The sequence below is a fragment of the Myotis daubentonii genome, chromosome 21 (assembly GCF_963259705.1).
Source record: "Myotis daubentonii chromosome 21, mMyoDau2.1, whole genome shotgun sequence".
NCBI classification, from domain to species: domain Eukaryota; kingdom Metazoa; phylum Chordata; class Mammalia; order Chiroptera; family Vespertilionidae; genus Myotis; species Myotis daubentonii.
Window position 1 is genome coordinate 5,766,664 of NC_081860.1, and position 23,377 is coordinate 5,790,040.

Sequence of the window (23,377 nt, forward strand, 5' to 3'; positions counted from 1 at the left end):
CCGGAAGGCCCTGATCAGCCCTAATTACTGGCCAGGTCTGGGGACGCTACTCGTGCATGCATTTTGTGCACCAGATTTACAGTTTATAATAAAATAGTAAAAGAATTGGGAAATGGCAAGTTTTAAATATTTCTTTAAGGTTTTGTTTACATCTTACTGATTTTAAAAATACATTTCAAAATGTTTTTATTGATTTCAGAGAGGTTTGAGAAAGGGAGAGAGAGATAGAAACATCAATGATGAAAGAGAATCATCGATATGCTGCCTCCCACAGGCCACCTACTGGGGTGGAACCCACAGTTTAGCATGTGCTTGACCAGGAAGCTGACGATAGTCACTGTGGTTGGTTTCGACAACCACAATCAGAAAGTGGGGTCATGGCTGAACTGTGGGCCCTGTGGACGGACTTGACCTTCTCTGAAGGAAGGCTCACAGATTACCTTGATCCTCAGGCTACCTTCCGTTGGGTACCTCTGTACCAGAGGAATTTTCCATAACTGAATGCAAATAAAATGTCCAGTGGCTGACACTTTTGCTTAAAGGTGTATCTGTAAGGTACTTTAGTATACTCACCACAACGATAGTACCCCAGAAGAAAAGGACATACACAGAGGCAGAATTGATGATAAGCACCCACAGAATTTCAGAGGATCTGGCCAAAACTCACAACAATGGGACAGGATATGGAACAAATGCAATAATATTTGAGATAATGAAGAGCCTCGGACCTTTACAATAAATGAAGCTCAATAAATCATCTTTAGCCTTTTGGTCGGGGTGGTGGCTACAGCTGCTGAGCCAGAGGCACCCACACTCCCAGCTCCTCTCTGCGCCTCCACTCAGATTCCTGCCCTCAGGCCATCTCCTTCACCAAGGACTTCCTCCACCGCCATCTCCACCAAGACAGCCGTGGCTCCTATCGAGCAGGTCAAGCCACTGTTGCAGGTGCAACATGCCAGACAGCAGATCACGGCCGACAAGCAGTATGTGGACTGCATCGTGTCCATCCCCGAGGAGCAGGGCGCACTGTCTTTCTGGAGGGGCGACATGGCCAACACCATCTGCCATCTGCTACCTCCCCACCCAAGCACACAACTTCGCCTTCAAGGATAAGGATAAACAGGTCACCCTGGGGGGCGCGGACAAGCACACCCAGTCCTGGAGGTACTTGGCTGGCCACCTCCCTCTGCTTCCTCTGCCCCTGGATTTCACCCGGACCCGGTTGGTGGCCGACGTGGGGCCATCGGGCGCTGAGCGGAAGTTCAAGGGCCTGAGAGCCTGCCTGGTGCAGATCAGCAAGTCGGACGGCACCCGGGGCTGGTACCAGGGTTTCAGCTTCTCCACGCAAGGCATCATCATCAGCTACCAGGCAGCCTACTTTGGGGTGTACACCATGGCCAAAGCCAGGCCCCCCTACCCCAAGAACACCCACATCCTCACCAGCTGGACGATCCCCCGGTCCGTGACGCCCTGGCGGGCCTGGATTCCTACCCCTTTGGCCCCGGGCGATGAAGGAGGACGCTGCAGTCGGGCGCCAAGGAGCCGGCATCCTGCACATGCACACTATTGAGGGCCGGTGGCAGGTCCTCAGGGCTGAGAGCGCCAAGGCCTTCAAGGGCGCCTGGTCCAACGTCCTCAGGGGCAGGGGCAGCGCCTTCATGCTGGTCCTGTCCCTCGAGCTGCAGGAGGGCCTCTAGGGGTCCCGCAGCCCGGACACGGGGCCCCAGGGCCGCGGAGACCCCTCATGGTTACCGACCATTGACCTTCCAGAAAATTCCAACGTCCCCGCCCCCCGCACCCAGCCCCCCACTGCCAGATGATGGTAGCACCGGGTTTGTCTCTAGGATGAAACCCTTCTGATCATGACCACTGACACTGCATTCAATGCCTCGATGGGGGGGGGGGCACTCCCACGTCCTGCGGGTTCCCATCCGCCCCCCGCCCCACAGGACCGCCCCTCCCGGCCTTGCGGGCCTCTGTGGGTAGCTTTTATTTAAAGGAAATCATGTCCCCATCCGTGCTTGCGCACTGTCCTCTGCACAGGGAAGTATCCGCAAAACCCTTCTCTGTGGGGCATTCTGCAAACAATTAAACCCAGACATGGAGGGGAAAAAAGAAAAAAAAATCATGTTTAGAAAGCCAACATCAGCCTCCGAGGTCTCCAGGGGATTCCTGTGTTTGAGGAAAGACTGGAAGACCTGGCCAGTTCCTCAGTGGTCAGTGCTTTGGCTCCAGGAGTGAATGGTCTCTGGTTCCATTATGGTCAAGGGCAAAGACCTCAATTGGGGGTTTAATCCTAGGGCCATGTCGGGGCACATAAGGAAGGAAACCAATGGATGTGTGTCTTCCTTGTGGATTCTCTCTCTCTCTCTCTCTCTCTCTCTCTCTCTCTCTCTCTCTCTCTCTTTCTCTCTCTCTCTCTCTCTCCCTCCCTCTCCCCCCCCCCACATCCGCCCACCCTTCCATCCTCTCTAGAGTAAATTGAACAAGAATCGTAGGGTGAGGGGGAAAAAAGAAAAAGAAAGTCTGCTAGTTGCCCAATTCATGCTTCCTACTTAGTGTTTTTAGACATTAGAAACCTGGGTTTCTCTAGGGAAGCACAATTTCTACTTCACCATGGGCTCTACACTCCTTAGTTTCCAAATCTATGTTGCAATCCCTCAGAATCACCTTCTCTCACAGGTAAGTTAATTTTTATCACTCAAAGACTAACCTAAGTTAAAAAAAATAAACAGATTACTTTATTCAAAAAGCATTGGGGATTTTTGTGCTTGAATAAAAGCAATGAGGGGATCATGAGGATGGCACAAATTGTGTGGGTTTATTCTCATTTGTGGTCATGATTCTAGTAGCCTCTTTTGTGAAAGAAGACAGACTTCCACTGAGATCAGATGATTCTGGTAAACGTTCTTTATATAGATGTATGTTTTACTTATCAAACTGTTGCAGTATACGTGAATGTTTTACATTTCCATATATGCAGAGCTGTGCTCAGAGGATATATGCCCCATATGCACTTATCCTGGCCCTCACACCTCTTCCCACACTGTCTGAGGGAGACTGCAGTGATCACCCTGGCTTCACGTTTCTGTCTTATCACCTGTTGTAGCAACCTTACCCCATTTGTTTTGGGATGTCCTCCACTAGAATGCCAGCTCCCAAGGACAGACAACTTGAGACTTCCTGAGTCTGGAATAGTCAACAGTGTCCACACCCTCGGTCCTCACACATCACAGATGTGCCTGCCTGAGACAGCTGCCCTCCGTGCAGCCTGATTTCTGATGCATATGGATGACTATGGGGCAACGCTGAGGGGAAGAACTCTAAGGCCCATAATTATCCATTTTAGGAATAAGGAATTGGACATTCCTGGAGAGGAGAGGGACAGTCCTGTGAGACTCCTGGTCCCTGGAGAACAGGTCACACCCCTGCCCATGTCAAAGATATGCTGACACCTAATAGAGGAAGGTACCTAGGTATGCTCAGTGCATGACTCCAGAACTTCTGTATCCTGGTAATCTAGTGGGAGTGCATGGCCATCAGGGAGCACTGTGACCAGCAGGAGGAAGAAGCCCCAGTGGGGATGGGGAGAACAATAAAGGAAACACATTTAGCACATGTTCATGCACAGAATGAGTGGAAAGCACAGGGTCACCATTGATGTAAATGTCAGCATATTTTACTGTGACCCCCAATGGGAGTGCCCACCAGGGCAATTGAAATGATAAAGAGACTTGGAGGCTGGGTAGTGAGTGATGTTGATGTAAAAGAACATGGATGCTGGAATGCTTGCAGTCCTGTGTGCTTCCTGATCAACTCTCTTATATGTGTCTTCTCCCTCACCACAGTGTAGGAACTGAGATAAGCCAGGGATTTAAACAACTTCTCACTCAGTAGTAGTTCTGAGTTTACTGCCAGTGAACAATGACCAAACGCCTTTTTTTGAAGTTCATGCATTTGAATCTTGCCCGTGATGGCTTAGGGAAGCTCAGGGACTAAGTGCACCTGGATGAAGAGAAAGCAATCCATGCAGACTAACTCCTGCGGTTATTTCCTACCAAAGTCCCCCAGATTGATTGGCACCTTATGGTTTCCTTCATAGGGCCCACCAAGTATATCAGGTTACCCTCTTAAAGCCCTGAATGTCGCTACAGCCCCGTGATGAGCTTTGACCCAATAATGTGGTGGGAGTGAAGACTGTCACTACTAACACAAGAGTCTGGAATCAGAGACTGACATTCTCTCTGTTCATTACTACTAACACCAGAAGTTACCTACATGGTGAGTGCACCTTGTTCATTGCTACTAACACCTAGCAGGTACCTACATAGTGGCTGCATCTTTACCTGGTCCCTGGAGAACCAGGGAGGACATGTGGCATCAACAAGAAAGAGACCTTCTTCAGTATAAGCCACTGAAGCTTTGGGGCTGTTTGTTACTACAACATCTACGGGTTCTAATGGCTGTGCGTTAACAATTCTACTCTCCGGAGGCAGCAGAGCCTAACATTAGAAGTCAGAGCTCTGTTATTAGAAACACATAGTTTGCCTTCCAGTCCTGCCTTTAATTAACTCTACAATCAGGCAATTTATGTCAAGCATCTGAGCCTCAATTCCCTCTTCATAAAATCTCAGGTTGCAAAGAGGGCTAAATGACGTAATAATGCGTGAAAAGCATTGAATTCCAGGCCTGGCACCTGTAGTAAACATTCGGTAGCTATTATCTCCATAGCTTCAAAATGTGTACTGAATACAAACATTCTAACAATGTATGGAATCTCAACTTTTTGTTCTTTGTAGCATTTCAAATTTTGTTTTTAAACAAATAAAATTGGTTTATATATATTCTCTCATAGCCTCATTTGACTCTTAAATAATGTGATATCTTTGTATTAAAAATAAAAAAATCTGATAGCTGGAATAACTCAGATATTTGAGTATCTTCCCATGATTGGAAAGGTTTCTGGTTATATTCTTCATGGGGCACAAGCCTGGTGTTCTGGCTGGATTCCCAGTGGTTGGGTGAGGAGTCGACAGGAAGCAGCTGATCCATGTTTCTCTCTTTTCTCTCCCGTCCTATCTCCCAAAAATCAAATTAACCAAAAAATCAGTTGGAGACAACTAACCCCAGAAACTACCACCAGCCACACGATCCTAATGTTGTCATTTCCCAGCACCACTCTGGCTCCAGAACACCAATATTCACAATGGTCAGTGAGGGATTGGGATCCTATTTACACCTGGGAGGCCTGGAAAGGTATATTACCTAAAGGGCTATGCTCCTAATGATGGCTGGAGTTAGCTAATGAAAGACCAGGAGAGGCATATTAACCAGGTGTACATGGGTAAGTGTGGGACTTCCTGAATCTACCTTGTTGGGACTTCTTGAATCTACCTGGTGGTCATGTTGATCTCTTTGTTCTGTTCACAGAGACTGAGGCTTCCCAGCACCAGATGTCCAGTAGGACAAGGCATCAGAGGCAGTATCTCCCTATGCAGTGGTGTGTCTGCGGTTTTCTGAGCCCCAACACGCGAGAATTTGGGCTTTTGTGACTCGTGGACTCGTTTCTGCTTACAGAGTTCGACAAAGACTCATCGAGTTAACCCTCCAGCCTGGAGTGTGGGCACCTCTGGGGTCCTGCAGTCCAGGTCGCACTGCCAGGAACAGTGAGTAGCTCATGTGTGACAAAATGGGAAAGAGGTTAACAGGTTACAATACCTCCATGTGAGGATGTGATGGTGTGACTGAACTAGGAGGATTTGGGAAACCCAGGACTTGTTTTGAGTCTATAGGCAACAAACAAGGTGAGGCAGAGTTTTGCACAAGGAGTTTTACTTTCATTCTCAGGAAACTGGGGACATGAAAGTTCCTGACCCAAAGAGGGACATTGTGTGAGGCAGTTCTTTAAACTTTTCCCAAAGCAGCTCAGAAGAGGAACAGACTGGAAGAGAGATGATAGCAGTTGGGGACAGGAGGCAGAAGTCCTATAAAAGATAAGGTAACTGGCAAGAGTGTGCACTGAGGACTGAGTCTTGAAGTATTGTGGTCATTTTCAGGACACATGGCCCCATTGGCTGGGAAACGGTACTGAGCAGTCTGACCCCATGGATGCTGGGGTTGCTGGCCAGAGTCTCAGCAGATCTTTCTCTGAACACAGATTCCTGAAAATGCAGAGTGGTTTAAGAGTTCTGATTTGTATAACTGATATCAGGGCCTCACACTCTTACAGCTTCTGTGATAGTGGTATCCTGGGATTGTCTTGCCTCTCTTCTAGCCCTTATATCTGGGGACCTTGATGAGACACCAAGCCCAGAATTCTAAGTACATGTCTAAGATTGTCTGAAATGATCCCTGTTTTTGGCAAACAGTGGAATCATATGTGAGAAGACCTTCCAGTCATAGGTTCCTATATGTGTAAAGTCTTAGAGTGAAGACTGAGTTCATTCAGGAACCAACTGGTGTCCTTTTTTAAAAAAAAATATGTTTTTTTTGATTCTAGAGAGGAAGGGAGGAGGAGTTGGAAATAGAAAATCAATGATCAGAGAGAATCATTGGTGGGCTGACTCCTGCACGCCCCCCACTGGGGATTAAGTCCAGAACCCTGGCATGTGCCCCTGACTGGAATCAAACCCCGGACCCTTCAGTTCACAGGCTGGTGCTCTGTCCACTGAGAAAAACCAGCTGGGGCTTGTGTCCATTTTTTAAAAATAGGAACTGGTAACAGTGGAACAGGAGTGAGGTCTAGAGGAGCTTGTGATACCTTTGGAGTCTGTTCTGCAGGTGATGGGAGTAATGGAAGATTTGGAGCAGCAGAGGCAGGTGATCTGACCCAGGTCTCATTAGACTTCGGGTGGCTGAAGCATAACAAAGCAAATGGCTGTGAGGGAGGTGGTAGAAAGTCTACGATGGAGGTTGCTGTGGTGAGCATGATGGTAAGTGGCCCATGACGGTGACTGTGGGAGTGATATAAGCTGTTGGATTGTGGATTGGTGCTTTATCTGCCGCCAACTGGATTTTCTAATTTTGAGACTGAGAGAGAGGGATAATTGAAGGTTTGCATTTGGCAGCTGCAGGTATGGAAGCACCATCAACTGAGATGCAGATATTCAGAGTAGAAGTGTAATGTTCATTGGGGATACCAAACTTTTATTTTTTGTCTGTATTGGTGTGCGATATTTCAGAGAGCATTTTATGAGCATCTGGTACTCAGGACAAGTTCAGGTTGAAACCTTTAAAGTCGGGAGTGTAGTGACCAGGGTAGAGTTGTCGATCACCTTTTTAAAAACTTTTTTTCTGTTTAATTGGAGAGCAAAGAGCAATTCAAACAAGATGAGAATGCAGCTGTTGCAGCTTTACTTGTGAATCACACACCAGGATTGTGTTGAGAGCCTTGGTATGGTCAGTAGTCTGACTGATTTACATACGGGAATGAGTGGTCATAGGAGAGACACACTGGACCTGTGAGAGAGGGTCTTAGGTGATGGGATTTGAGTGCTGAAGGCTATGACTGTTGAAGGGACCTCAAGTGCCGCACCAGAAGAGGTGGGCTCTGGATATCTAAGATTTGATGTGGTTCTCAATAGGTGAGGTTGAAGGAAAAAAACAATCAGGGAGGTAGGTCATCATAGATGGACTGAAGGCGTCTCATTGAGTGTGGACTATGAGAGTTGGTGTAGAACTTAATTCAGTTTGAATTTTCCAGGCATTAACCAAACCACATTTACTGAGTAATTAGTAGGAAGTCAGGGAGATGACTATGGGGGCTGGGACTGTGGGAGTGTATGTTTGTGAGAGTTATGGTAGAGAGAGTGACGTGTACTTTGAGAAGGCATGTGCATTCATGGCTTCAGGGCCCCTGACATTGACATAAGATGGAATGATAGTGGATTTCATTTCTGGTGATGTTTGGATAATCTGATATAGTGAATTTCATATTAATTCCTAAAAAGAGGGTCTATAGTAGTGGTACATTCTTGGTCCAGAGATTAGGTGAAATATATGAGCAACCTGCATTTTATTGTGGAGGGCAGTTACAGTGATCAACAGGAATGAGAGAGCATACATCAGTGTCATCTAGTCTGGCATTGGAAAGGGTGAAGGGTAAGAGAGAAATACATTACTGAAAGGGTGAATTGGAGTATTGGAAAAGAAGGTGAAGAAGAAAACTGGTTCAAGTCATGATGTATTTGTCTTACTTTTGTTTTTTTCCCCTGGGAATGAAGATGTGTGAGAGATGTGTGTTTCAAGGACATGTGTGGCAGGAAGTGCAAAGTGATGGCCTCAGCACCCTAGGCTTGGTGTCAAAAGGGTGAAGTGCGATGCCAAAATTTTCAGGGACTTGGAATGAGAATGTAGGGAACAACAAGGTTATTGCTGACAATAACAGTGTCAAATCACTCACACTCTCATATGGACAGCATCTATCCATATCCTATATTCATGACACCCACTGTATTCAAAAGGCACAATGTGGCCAACATGTTTGTAGTAGAGAGCAGGTATGACCTATATGCTCATTGTCCTTATTGTCGTGGGAAGACACTGCATCAGTAGGAAAATAAGGAGTGAGTGTCTTTGATGAAACAAAGGCCTGATATCTTCTCTGTAGTCAGAAGTCTAGGGAGCAGATGGATATGGAAGTTGTGGTGTATGATAAATGCAAAATCCTAGGAGAGAAGCTGATAATGGACTAAAGTGTCCCCATTATGACAGGATATGAACTTTGAGGATGTGGCCATTGCCTTCTCTCCAGAGGAGTGGGGAATCCTTGATGAGGCTCAGAGACTTCTGTACTGCAAAGTGATGCTGGAAGTATTTGCACTTGTATCATCTGTAGGTAAGACCCTCACATCTCTCTTAATAGACTGAGATGATGGCCTGTCTTCCTTTATATTCCACCTGTATCTTTCTCTCTCCTGCAGCCAGACCATGGGCTCTGCAAATTGTCCTCACTCTCATGTGAAATGTGCTATGGATGCCAGTGCTGAGCTGTGTGGAGAGCCCTGAGTAATAGACTCCACAAAATTTTTTAAAACTACTTTCCTCAGAGAGTGAAGGATGTGTCTGGGAGCCAGGCATCGTACAGACAGCTTAATGAGTCCCCATTGCTGTTTCTCTACCTGGGCGGGTGACTATGTCTAGATCCATGGCTTCCACTTCTGCACCTTTTTTCTGGAGAAAGGTTCTGGGTGACTGCCTGTGCCAGGTTATGTTCTTTACTTACATGAACCATGGGCTGTTCTTGTAAGACCCTCCTTCAATTGGTGTTTGTAATATTACCTTCCCTGAATACTATTCCAAGTCGATTTGCTCTGGACCAAGCTGGATGGTCACCTCTGTCATCTTTCATTAATACTTGGAATATTTCGGTTTTATGTATTTGTAGAGAAGTTGGTACCGGGAGAACATGCAGGATGGTCACAGAGGAGGCCTGGCCCAGCTGAGTGGAAATTATCAGAATGTATGACACAAGGGCTGTTTTCAAGTTATACCAGGAACCAGATCAATTCCATCACTGATCAGATGCATTTGCCACTGCCCACACCTAATTTTTACCTTTCCTTTTAACTACTTTACACTTTCTGACATGTCATTTCACCTGTGATTTCCTAGCATTCTGCCATGTTCACCTTTGTGGCATATTTACATCAACTGCTCCTCCGCACTGCTGCCACCGCATTATTCTTCAACATTGACCTGCACATGTGTTATGAGGTGCACACACATACTTAAGTAGTCCTTGAAAAACCGCTACTCATTTATTGAATTTTTCTTGAGATAAGAAATAAACAAAATTCTGAAGAGGTTGCCTATGTCACCTGCAGACAAGCCCTAGTGAACCTGGTTAGCCTAAGGAAGGGCTGGAAGTCTTACCTCTCTTCCATGTGGTGTTTGCCATCTCTGTGTCATATTCCTGGTGTGGTCTTCCTTCCTTTATGATCTTCAGAGGCCCAGAACTTCACAGAAGCCTCTTGTTAATCCTTCCTGCATACTTGTTCTTTTCAGAAATTTTCATGGAACCACGGTGTGCCTGCCCACACCACTCCACCTCAGGCCCGGCCCCGCTCCCTCCTCCAAGGCCCCGCCCTCCACCTCAGGCCTCTCCCTCCCCTCCACCTACGGTCCCTCTACAGGCCCCGCCCCCGCCACAGGCCCCGCCCTCCATAGAAGGCCCCGCCCTGCCACAGGCCACCCAGGGTGATGCAGTTTCACCGGTGGGACAGGGCCGGTAGGGTAGGGGGATAAGAGATCAACCAAAGGACTTGTATGCATGCATATAAGCATAACCAATAGACATAAGACACTGGGGGATAGGGGAGGCGAGGGGATTGTCTAGGGCGGGGGGGTGAATGGACACATATGTAATACCCTTTGTATTACTTTAAGCAATTAAAAGAAAAGAAAAAAAAAGAAATTTTCATGGAACCACGGTGTCATGGGCATCACACTTTAGTAATAGAACTTCCCTCTGTCACCACGATCAACATTCAGTTCCTCACCTTTTTTCTGTTTTCAGGTTGTTTGCATAAAAAGGATGATGAGGAGGCCTGTTCTAATAGGAGTGAATTTATAGAAGGAGAGTCACAGGTCAGGAATTCTAAGACAGCTCTAGTAACCAAGAAGAACCATCCATGTAAGCAGTGTTTCGCGGTGTTAAAAGACATTTTGCACCTGAATGAGTTACAAGCAGCACACATGGAGCACAAAGGCTTCTTCAGTGAGGAATGTGATGTGTGAGAGACTTCTGTTCCAGTGTAAACCCTCACCAGCAACAGAGGGATGCCAGGGGAAAGACGTCCTGGAAAGAAGCTACGGACAAGGCCTCATTTGTGAACAGGTGCAGCTTCGACTTATCAGAGGTGCCTTCAAACAACAGGGTGGTTGGGGAAGATTCCCAAACTCCCTCAGACCTTCTCCAGCACCAGGCAACTCATAACACTGAGGAGCCACACTGGGACAGTGAGATTTCACAGGAATTTCTCAGTGGAAAAAGTCCTCACCCGTGGGGTGAATGTGAAAACACTGCCAGCCACAACCTCAATGTTGTTGAATGTCAGGGTGTGTGTTCTGGAGAGTGTGGAAAATGTAGGAAGAATTATAGACGAATCTTTAACCTCATTCAACATAAGACAGTTCACTCTGGAGAAAAGCGGTATGAGTGTACAGATTGTGGGAAGTCCTTCAGTCAGAATTCCACCCTCATTTGACTTCAGAGAATTCACACTGCAGAAAAGCCATATGAATGTACAGATTGTGGGAAGTCCTTCAGTCAGAGTTCCATCCTCATTCAACACCACAGAGTTCACACTGCAGAAAAGCCTTATGAGTGTAGTGAATGTGGGAAATCTTTTACCCACAATAGTCAGCTCCTTATCCACAAGAGAGTTCACACTGGAGAAAAACCTTATGAATGTGGTGAATGTGGGAAATCCTTTAGACAAAATAGTCGGGTCCTTATCCACAAGAGAGTTCACACTGGAGAAAAACCTTATGATTGTGGTGAATGTGGGAAGTTCTTTAGGCAAAATTGTCAGCTCTTTATCCACAAGAGAGTTCACACTGGAGAAATACCTTATGGGTGTAGTGAATGTGGGAAGTCCTTTAAGAATAATAGTCAGCTCTTTATCCACAAGAGAGTTCACACTGGAGAAAAGCCTCATGTGTGTAATGAATGTGGAAAGTCTTTTAGGCAAAATAGTCATCTCCTTATCCACAATATAGTTCACACTGGGGAAATCCTTATGAGTGTACGGGTTGTGGGAAATATTTTCGTCGAAAATATGGCCATATGAGACACCTGAGAGTTCACACTGGAGAAAAGTCATAAATGTGAAGGGAATGTTTCATTTTTCTTATCCAGAATAAGAACACTGAAGGAGACTCTATGATACACAGTTGCCTTAATATGATCCCTTTTGATCAGGACATACACTCTGCTAGATTCCTCATAAGTTTCAGTTACAAGTGAGGCTTTAAGGAGCTACTTGAACTTGCCATTCTGCCCAGGCCTCCTATCTGATTGATGTCCCTCAGAATGATTGTGACTGAAGTGATTTCACTTCTACCACTTGGCTCACCTGAACAGTGTGAATCAGTCAAAATCCCTGTGTGTTCTCTTGTGCTTGAATAAATTCTAAATACTCTGAACTCTTGACAGGATCTTCATTCCTTTCTCTCTGCCTAGGGAATGGGCCTGACCCAGAGTTTGTCCAGAACATCCATCCTCAGAAAAGAAGTGGTACCTCTTTCAGGGAGTTCGTGGTTCTCACATTATACTGGGATGATTCGCTTAGGTTCTATTTCACCAATCTGAACACCGTTGGCTATGATTTATGATATTTTCGTGAAGGAGTTTTTCCTATTGTACCTTTAATTGTGATGGTTCTATTCACTGCCTGCAATGTTTTGAAAGCACTGTTGTGATTCGTCAGCATGTAAATGTGAACCAATATTTTGGGGACATCAAACCTTCAGTGCTTTGGAAAGGAGAACATGATGGCACAAAATCATTCTTCATCCCAAACTGGCTTATTTTGCATTGCTGCCCAAGGAGTTGAAAGATTGCATAACTTTGTGGTCTTAATTTATATCCTGGTATCTTCGTTATGAGTGAGGTTAATGGTCACCCCGAAGAAGAGGCCTTTGCCGTCCTTTCTTGAACAATATGTATTATGTTCTTTGTTCACAGTATTTATTACTTCATTCTTATCAATGTTTAGGGGAACTCCCACACACACACACACATACTACAAAGAAGCCAAGTGCCATGAAGTATGAAATTTCATAGTCTTGTGACATTTGTTCTAAGACTCCGAGGTGAACCTCCCATTGAGACAGAAACACTGTATTCATAGTGATGAGAGAGACTGCAGTAAATTCTATGGAAAGTGTCTCTTCTGAACAAGAATCCACAAATGTTCCTGGGCCTGTCTCTTGTGTGACCTTTGTGTACAGACATTCTGAGCACATACAAAAATGTTTCCTGTAGCTGCAGTCATTGGCAGAGAAACTAATTTAATGGGTTTTGAGGATTCCCCTGGTCTCTGTAAGGTGTTCACCACAAAGTCATTTCTCAATCTGTAAGAACTCTAAGCTAATGGAAGGATAATCCTGTAATCAGTCCCAGGATGTGTATTTTATAACCAGTCAACATTCCTGTGTATTCCATGGCAGTAGTCTTCACTACTTGCCAATATTTGCTGCCACTGTAGCAATGATGTTCCTCCCAGGATATAGAAACTGACGTGCAAGAAAGTGCACTAAAGCTGTGAAGCCATCACATGTGAAATAATCTGATCTGTCACTATATACAAGGTGTTTCAAAAGTAGACTTTCAGTTGTGAGTACACAAAAAACCACTCTTGTTCTTTTTAAAAAAATATATTTTAAAATACCTTTGTTTCATTTTACTTAGGATGAGAGGAAGGTGGGAGTGGGGGTGGGGAGAGATAAGCATCCATGAGTTCAGTCCAACACACACCTTATTGGGGACCCAGGTGGGTCTGTGCACTGACCTGGAATTCAACCAGGAACCTTGTAGTTCACTGGATGACACCACACAACTGAGGCACAAGGTGAAAGCAGAGTTTATTCCTGTAATTTTTATTTGTTAGTTATAATTTTCCATACCAACACCTCTAAATCTACATTTCCCAAACTCTTCATTTTCCTCTTGCCCTTTTATATCCCTCTTTCTGACTTTCCCAATCATTTATGCAAGCATTCATTTTCCATACTTTACATTAGATTAGTTCATATTCTTCATAGTTTAGTATGTTCTATATTGTGTGTGCTTTTTTTACAAACACTGGTATTCATAATGCTACACAGATATATTTTTTAAATATATTCGATTTGTATTCAGACAGGAAGGGAGGGAGAGAGGTAGGGGAGAGAGAGGGAGAGAGAGAGACATCAATGATGAGAAGAATCATTGATCCGCTGCCTCCTGCATGCTCCCTACTGGGGATCAAGCCTTCAACCCAGGCATGTGCCCCTGACTGGAATTGGACCGGGGACCCTAAAGTCTGCAGGCCGATGCTCCTCTATCCACTGAGCCAAACCAGCCAGGGCTACACAGGTATTTAGAGATTCAACACAAATGCTTATGTGACTATTGAATTTGTTTTGTTCCTGATTAGTATTGCATTCTATGAATAACTACTTCATCTATTGATCTGTCTATAGAATTGGTTATTTCCAAGTTTGGGGTATTATAAATAAGTCTGTTTACAATATTTGCATTCCGTTATCTTTATAGATATGTATTCTACTAATCAAATTGTTGCAGTGTATGTGAATGTTTCACAATTTAACATATTCAGAACTGTGATTTAAAATTGTCATGCACTTTGCCTTCCCAACAATGCCCAGCATATAAAAATTCCAGTTTTTGTTCAACCCTGCAAGGACATGCAATGGTTAATCTTTTAAATTAGTAGGCCTGGAATTATCTATATATGAACTTGCTTTTGCTTTCATTTCATTTCCTAAGAATTTATTGGTGGTGAACACTTTTTCATACATTTACTTCCATTGTCTTTATCTCCTTTGTTAAGATGTAGGCTCAGGGAGAAACTAAGATGGTGGCATAGATAAACACCGGGAAATTGCCGCCTCCCACAACAATTGAAAAACACCTCAAAGGACAGAGCAGACATCATCTAGAACAACAGGAACGCTGGCTGAGTGTAAATTCTACAACTAGAAAGAAAGAAAAGCACAGGGAGAGCCAGAGGAGCTGCGGAGGTGAAGTGCAGAGGTACGGCGGCTCGCGCGCGGAAAGCGGGTGGCACCTGAGGACGCGGCTGTCTTTTTGAATCACAAGCTCCCGACTGCTCTGAACTCCGGTTCCGGGAAGTCTCTGGGGACCCAGGACTCATACCGGGAGAAGCTGCACTGTCGGGCAGCGGGCGAACTTGAGGGCGGCTTTCCCTCAGAGGTGCTTGCAGTAATTATCGGGTCACTGAGACTCAGGACTCCTTAGGGCTGGGCGGAGAATCAGCCATAGCTCTTTGCTCCGCCCTTTGATTCCCTGAGACCCCGCCCCACCCAGGCTGCGGCAGAGGCTTTTGCATGTGACTGTACCTAACTGCAGCTGAGCCAGGCAGACCCGGAACTTCCAAGAGAAGGCCCAAGGCCCCGCAGCGGCTTGCATTGCTTCACAGCTGAGCCTCTTCGTGGCTCCTGCTGTGTGGCCTCAGGCAGAGGCTGAATTAGCACCTCCTTAGATCCAGGAGCCACTGTACCCAGTGGTCAGATTGCAACCCCTCAGATCCATAAGGGACACACTCAGGAGCAGACTCAGTGAGCACCAAAGCCCCACTGAAGCAAGTCTTGCCCCAGAAGGGTGTCTTCAGCACAGAAGTTCTCCCACTCCAGACACAGCTGATTCTCACAGCCAATTGGCCTGGAGGTCAATTCCTCCCAGTGATCCTACAACAACCAAGGCACCAAGAGTGTCCACCTCAGGTAACTGGGGAGGCTGAGCCACTGGGCCCTACAGGACACCTGGCGCGCAGGGCCACTCTATCAACACAGGGAAGCAGCCAAAATGCGGAGACAAAGAAACAGGTCACAAATGGCAGAAATGGAGGAAAGCAAACGACTGGATATAGAGTTCAAGGCCACGTTTATAAGGTTTTTCAAGAATTTTATGGAAACCGCCGATAAATTTAATGAATCCCTCAATAAGTATAGTGAGACCATGGAGGACATGAAAAAGGACCAACTAGAAATTAAGCATACACTGACTGAAATAAAGAATAATTTACAGAGATCCAACAGCAGACAAGAGGATCCCAAGAATCAAGTCAAAGATTTGAAATACAAAGAAACAAAAAATACCCAACTGAAAAAGAAAAAAGAAAAGAGATTCCAAAAATATGAAGATAGTGTAAGGAACCTCTGGGACAACTTCAAGCGTACCAACATCAGAATTATAGGGGTACCAGAAGGAGAGAGAGGGCAAGATATTGAAAACCTTTTTGAAGAAATAATGGCAGAAAACTTCCCCTACCTGGTGAAAGAAATGGACTTACAAGTCCAGGAAGTGCAGAGAACCCCAATCAAAAGGAATCCAAAGAGGACCACAACAAGACACATCATAATTAAAATGCCAAGGGCAAAAGACAAAGAGAGAATCTTAAAAGCAGCAAGAGAAAGACAGTCAGTTACCTACAAGGGAGTACCCATACGACTGTCAGCTGATTTCTCAACAGAAACCATACAGGCCAGAAGAGAGTGGCAAGAAATATTCAAAGTGATGAATAGCAAGAACCTGCAACCAAGATTACTTTATCCAGCAAAGCTATCATTCAGAATAGAAGGTCAGATAAAGAGCTTCACGGATAAGAAAAAGCTAAAGGAGTTCATCACCACCAAACCAGCATTATATGAAATGCTGAAAGGTATTCTTTAAGAAGAGGAAGAAGAAAAAGGAACTCTTACCATTTGCCACAGCATGGATGGAACTGGAGAGCGGATAAATACCCAGGATCTCACTCATTTGTGGAATATAATGAACAACATAAACTGATGAACAAGGACTGATCCAGAGACGGAGAGGCATTGATTGGACTGTCGGGCCTTGGAGGGAAGGTAGGGGAGGGGAGGGGTAAGGGGGAAAGATCAACCAAAGAACTTTTATGCAAGCATATAGGCCTAACCAATGGACACGGACAACGGGGGGGTTAGGGCATGAGCGGGGGGGGGGGGGGTAGAGGGTAACATGGGGACAAGGACACATATGTAATATCTTAATCAATAAAAAATATATTAAAAAAAAAGATGTAGGCTCAGAAATTTGCCTATTTTTAAAATTACTTATTATTTTAACCAATATGAGGACAGCTCACAATCTAACATATATATTTGAATGTCAATCATTCCTCAATAACTGAATGAATTGTTGCTGTATGGAACTATGGGTTTTAAATACTGTAAGGAAAATGTTTTTCTCAATTTTTAACCTATGTACACTTTAAATCCACGTGTACCATATTCTAACAGGTTTTATATGCATTGTTAACATTCTCCACCACTCTTTTCTAAGTATAAGCATTCACTAATACATTAAGTGAAGTCTATGTTTGTAATCTTTATTAACTTCCCTCATGTAAATACCCTCGCTGTGGTTATTTTCAAAATGCCAAAATGATGGCAGTGAACAAGGATATAATAAGATATTTCAGTAGCAAATCATCATATTTTATTTCCAAAATATTGATAAGATAGCAATCGGTATCCCCATGAACATCTATATATTTAAAAGCCTAATATGCAAATTGTCCACAGGAGAGTTTGTCTGGGAGACTAATCGCTCACTATAGCATGTGCTGACCACCAGGGGGCGGCATGGAATGAAGGAAGACCCCAGCTGGCAACCGGAGGGCCCCAATCAGCCCTGATTGGTGGCCAGGTCAAGGGTCGCTACCCATGCATGCATTCTGTCCACCAGGCCTCCAGTTTATAATAAAATAGTAAAATAATTGGGAAATGCAAGTCTTAAATATTTCTGTAAGGTTTTGTTTATATATTATTGATTTTAAAAATACATTTCAAAATGTTTTTATTGATTTCAGAGCGGTTAGGGAGAGGGAGAGAGAGATAGAAACTTCAATGATATGAGAGAATCATGGATCGGCTGCCTGCCACAGGCCAATTACTGTCCTGGAACCCACAGTTCAGCATGTGCTTTGACCAGGAAGCTGACGATAGTCACTGTGGTTGGTTTCGAAAAGCGGAATCAGAAAGTGAGGTCATGGGTGAACTGTGGGCACTGTGGACGGACTTGACCTTCTCTGCAGGACGCCTCAAAGTTTGCCTTCAGCCCAAGACTACCTTCTGATGGGTACCTCTGTACCAGAGGGAACTTTTCAGAACTGAATGCAAATAAAAAGTGCAGTGGCTGACACTGTTGCTTAGAGATGTATCTGTAAGGTACTTTAGTAAACACACCACAATGATAGTACCCCAGAAGAAAATGACATACAAAGAGGCCGTATTGATGATAAGCATCCATAGAATTTCAGAGGATCTGGCCAAAATTCACAACAATGGGACAGGATATGGAATAAAAGAAATAGAATTTGAGATAATGAGGAGCCTCAGACGTTCACAATAAATCAAGCTTAATAAATCATTTTTAGAAAGCCAAAATAAGCCTCCAAGATACCCCTATTGGATTCCCGTGTTTTAAGCAAGACTGCAAGACCTGGCCAGATAATGCAGTGGTTAGAGCTTTGCCTCCAGGAGCCAATGGTCTCTGGTTCCATTACGGTCAAGGGCAAAGACCTCAGTTTCAGGTTTAATACCAGGGCCATGTCAGGGAACATAAGGTAGGCAAGCCATTGATGTATCTCTCTCTTGCGGCGTTCCTATGAATTCCATGGCAGTAGTCTTCACTGCTTGCCAACATTTTCTGCCACTGAGGCAAAGCTGTTTCTCCCAGGAAATGAGCACTGATATGCAAGAAAGAGCACTTTTCTAACGTGTGTTATTTTCTGAGCCTTTACCTAGAGATAAAGCTGTGAAACATCACAGGTGAAATAATTATATCTGTCACTATATTCAAGGTGTGGCATAAGTGGACTTTCAGTTATGAGTACACAAACCGCAGCACTTGTGCTTTTAAAAAATATCTTTATTTTATATTTTTTAGGAAAAGAGGAGGGAAGGGGGAGATATATAGATAAAAATACATGAGCTGCCTCCTGCACACTCCCTACTGGGGCCACAGGTGTGGCTTTGCACCGACCTGGAATTGAACCAGGACGTTTCAGTCCACTGGATGATACACACCCACCCGAGGTGTTTCTGTGCACAATACTAATTATAGTCTCTGGTCACAATAAGTATTACATAATTCTCAACAATGTTTAGGGGAATTCTTCCCCACATACACTAAAGGAGCCATGTCCTGTGATGTATGAAATTTCATACACTGGTGTCATTCTTTATATCTATTTTTTAAATTGATTTCAGAGAGGAAGGGAGAGGGAGAGAGAGATAGAAACATTAATGATGAGAGAGAATCATTGATTGGCTGCCTCCTGCATGCCCCCTACTGGGGATCAAGCCTGCAATCCAGGCATGTGCCCCTGACCAGAATTGAACCTGGGACCCTTCAGTCTGCAGTTTGATGCTCTATCAACTGGGCCCTGGTGTCATTTTGTGTATGACTCCGAGGTTTAAATATAACCACCCGTATGACAGAAACACTGCATTCATAGTGAGTGTGAAAGATTGCAGTGAATTAGATGAAAAGTGCTTCTTCACTTTGGTGTTGTTGAATCAAATCAATCTTAACACTATTCTTTTTAAAATGTTTTCATTGCATTTTTAGAGAGTGAGGGAGATGGAGAAACATCAATGATGAGAAAGAATCATTGATCAGTTGCCTCCTGCATGCCCCCTGCAGGGATGGAGCTCTCCAATATGGGCATGTGCCTGACCTGGAATCAAACCAGTGATATCATGGTTCATGGGTCCACGTCCAAGCACTGAACCATGCCATGTAGGCAAACTATTCTTTTTATTATTGATTATTGACTCTATTACAGATGTTCCCAATTTCCCCCATCTCCATCCCCTTTGCCTCCCTCTACCCTGCCCCCACTGCTTCTAGGCCCTCACCACATTATTGTCTCTGTCCTTGGGCTATGCATATATGATTACACTTTAAAAATATAATTTCATTGATTTGAGAGAGAGGGAGGGAGGAGAGATAAAAACATCAATGATGAGAGGGAATCACTTATAAGGTGCCTCCTGCACGTACCTCTCCCCTATCTGAGAATTGAACCTACAGCCCATGTATGTCCCCTGACCAGGAATAGAAGAACCATGACCTCCTGGTTCATAGGTTGCCGCTCAACCATTGAGTCACACCAGCTGCGCTATAATGTATAAAAAATTGAAAAAACAATGTATTTATTGTTGCTAGTTTACAGATGTCTCCCATTCTCCCCTGTGCATATATTCTTTGGGGGATCTCTCCCAGTCCTCCCCACGCCCCGCTCCTGGGAGATCTGCCAGTCTGTTCCAGTTAACCAGGCCTCTGGCCCCATCTTGTCCTTCCCCAGGGCCACTTGCTTAACCACATCACCTTTATTCACTAGTGTCATTGGCCTGGATGCTAGCCCTCCTGTAGGCGTTTGAGAAAACTACATTACCCAGAAAGGAATGGGCCCACGTGGGCGGAGCTAACGGGTGTTTTTGGTGTCTGTGCATCCGGTTAGGGCGGGACTTCCACCTTCCTCCTCCTGGGGGGCATTTTGACCTCTTCAGTTCAAGGACTCACAGGCTGCAGCTCCCTGGACATGAGTAGGAGGAGGTCTAGGAGGCAGCATCCGTGCTGTGCGGGGTGTGTCTGAGGCTGGTTGGGCACCAACAGGCTGGGAGTGGGGCCTCCGTCCCCCCGGGACTCCTCTCTGCCCAGAGCGTTCCCGCAGCCTGACCTGGCTTAACCCCCCAGCCTTGGGGACAGGCGACTCTCAGATCCCGCCGCCCAGGAAGCCGCATCCAGAACAGTGAGTCTCTCCTGGGTGGCACAGGGTGTGATGGGGGATGAGGGCCACAGGCTGCAATGCCACCTTTAAGGACACGGGGGAGGGGCTGAGGCAGGAGGATTAGGAAAACCCAGGCCTGTTTTGGGTGTAAAGGCAACAAAGAGATGAGGTGTGGTTTTGCAGGAGGAGTTTTACTTTCACTCTCAGAACGCTGGGAGCATAGACGGTTGTGAAAAAAGGAGGGACATTTTGTGGGGTAAGATTCTAACTTTTCCTGACATTGCTCAGAGGAAGGACAGACTAGAAGACAGAGGACAGGAAGGTGAAGTCCTGTAAATGGTCAGGTAACTGGCAAGAGTGAGCACTGAGGACTGAGCCCTGAGATAACACCGGCATCTGGAGGGCACCTGGCCTCTGGGCTGGGCAAGGGTACTGAGCAGCCTGAGCTCATAGATCCTTGGCCAGTGGGGGACAGCTGCGGTCACGCCCCGCCAGCCCTGGGTTGGGTCGCCTGCCATCCAGGTCACAGATAGCAGGCCTGGATGGTGGAGGGTCAGGCAGGATGACGCTGTCCCATCCTGCCTGCAGTATGCAAATTAGCCACCATCTTAGTTGGCAGGTAATTTGCATATCGCCCTGATTAGCCTATGGGAAGGGTAGCGGTTGTACGCCAATTACCATGTTTCTCTTTTATTAGATAGGACTAGAGGCCCAGGGCACGAATTCGTGCACAGGTAGGGTCCCTCAGCCTGGCTGATGATAGGGGCCTATGGGTGCCTTCTCGCACAGTCCTGATCAGGCCAGCTGGCTGGGGGGAGGGCCCACAAGAGGTTGGCCAGCTGCGGGAGGTTGGCTGTGGGAGCGCACTGACCACCAGGGGCCAGTTCCTGAATTGAGCGTCTATCCCAGGGGTGGGCAAACTTTTTGACTCAAGGGCCACACTGGGTTCTTAAACTGGACTGGAGGGTCAGAACAAAAGCATGGATGGAGTGTTTGTGTGAACTAATATAAATTCAAAGTAAACATCATTACATAAAAGGGTACGGTCTTTTTTTAGTTTTATTCATTTCAACCATAGTTTGCCCACGGCTGGTCTAGGATATAGGGTGGAAATGATTGTAAAATACCCTACGGTGAGTGAGTAGGAAGGCCGCCAATGCTGTTCTGTGCCACGATTGACTGTCCCACAGCAGTTTCTCTCCATCACCTGCTCCTTTTGTCCACTCTTCTAAGATGATGCCCAACAGATATCAGGAAGATTTTATGCTCCAGAAATAGGACTCTGATAGTCCTTTACATGAAAAACCAGTCACAGTTTTGTGGTGCAGGGTCTGGCTGGGACTTCTAAAGGGAGGAGGGATGTGACACCACTAAGGGGCAGGGGCAGAAGTGGGGCAGGGTTTTTTTGTCAGAAGGGAGGTGTCTAGCTCTAGTCTTGATGGGGAAGGAGGTTCAGCATAGATTATGGGGTCTGACATTCAGGACTGATGTGTTGAAACCACTTACTCAGTGGTGTCATTGCCCTTTTAGGGTCAAACTTTCCCACTCCTGATGCAGTGATGTATTAGGAAAGACTCAGAAGTCTGCTGAATAAGGAACTTGCCTCTGGGTCAGCCAAAAATCTTAATCAGAGAACCTCTCCCAACACACACACACTCAATGTCTCCAGGCTAAATGGGCTCCTGTATTAGAGAACCTATTCTAACAACCTTGGAATCACTCTAGACTATGCATTCTTTTCATGCTGCACATCAGATTTCTTCACTCCTTGAAATGTTCCCCTCCTATGTTTCCCTTCTTCTACTTTAAGTCATGCTACCTTTATTTCTTTGTAATGGCAAAGAACTTTCACTCCAATAAATTCTTTATAGACCTGTCAGTTTAATATTATTAAAACAATTCTTTCATCACCTCATGATGAAAAGCTCAGAAAGGCTATCATTTATCTATGTAATAATACCCAAATTCCTCAGCCTGGAACTCAAGGTCATTCACAATCCACCAATTTTTCATTCTCATTTCCCAACATTTCTCAGTGAATCCTCTTTTACATACTAGGGGGATTCATTGTCCCTGTAACAAACTCCACCCTTTGTCCATCCATGGCTCATCCTCTAACACCATTCACTTTCTTTCCCTCTTCTATCAAAGCCAGTATTGCCAAAGTGTGATGTGTGTATATCTCTAGTGTTTACATAATATAATTAGGTATTAGACAAAACTTTAAATAACTTTAAGATATAAAGTTGAAATAAGTATGTATTAAGGAATAAGCAAATGATCACATCACACCCACAACTTCATGGATATCATTGTCCAGGACTGGCAAGAGCTGGTAATGCCACAGGTAACCCACTTCTACAAACTCTGTAATTATGGGTATTTTTGCATTATAAGGTTTTAAATGGGGTAATTCATATCCTTGCCAAACTGAATGGTTCAGGAAGGGGCACGTGGTTCAATTAAATCCAATGACAAGAAGTCCAACAGGGACTTTGAGAAAGAAATTTCCTCTCAAGAACTAGCCAGCAGGCGTGACAGCTTCCCTTGCCCACTCCCCCCCCAACCTTTTTCTGGATGTAGAAGCTGTAGATATGAAGAGAAAAACTTCTGTACTTACTTTGGTACCATAAGGGAAGGCAGCCTGAGGACAAAGACAGCCCCCATGGTGAGGACAAAGTTGAGAGAACAGAGTATCAAATCTCAGGAAACTGGGGGTGGGTAGGTGGGAAGAGATCAACCAAAGAACTTGTATGCATTTATGCATAACCCATGGACATAGACTATAGGATGGTTAAGGCCTGGAGCAGTGGGCAGGATCAGGTTAGAAGTGGGCAATGGGGAAAAAAAGGGACATATGTAATACT

The 23,377-nt window shown here is 45.2% G+C and overlaps 1 pseudogene; it reads left to right on the forward strand.

The window, feature by feature from the left end:
* Positions 1 to 306: 306 nt before the first annotated feature.
* Positions 307 to 1,697, forward strand: LOC132223026 (ADP/ATP translocase 3-like; annotated as a pseudogene).
* Positions 1,698 to 23,377: the final 21,680 nt, after the last annotated feature.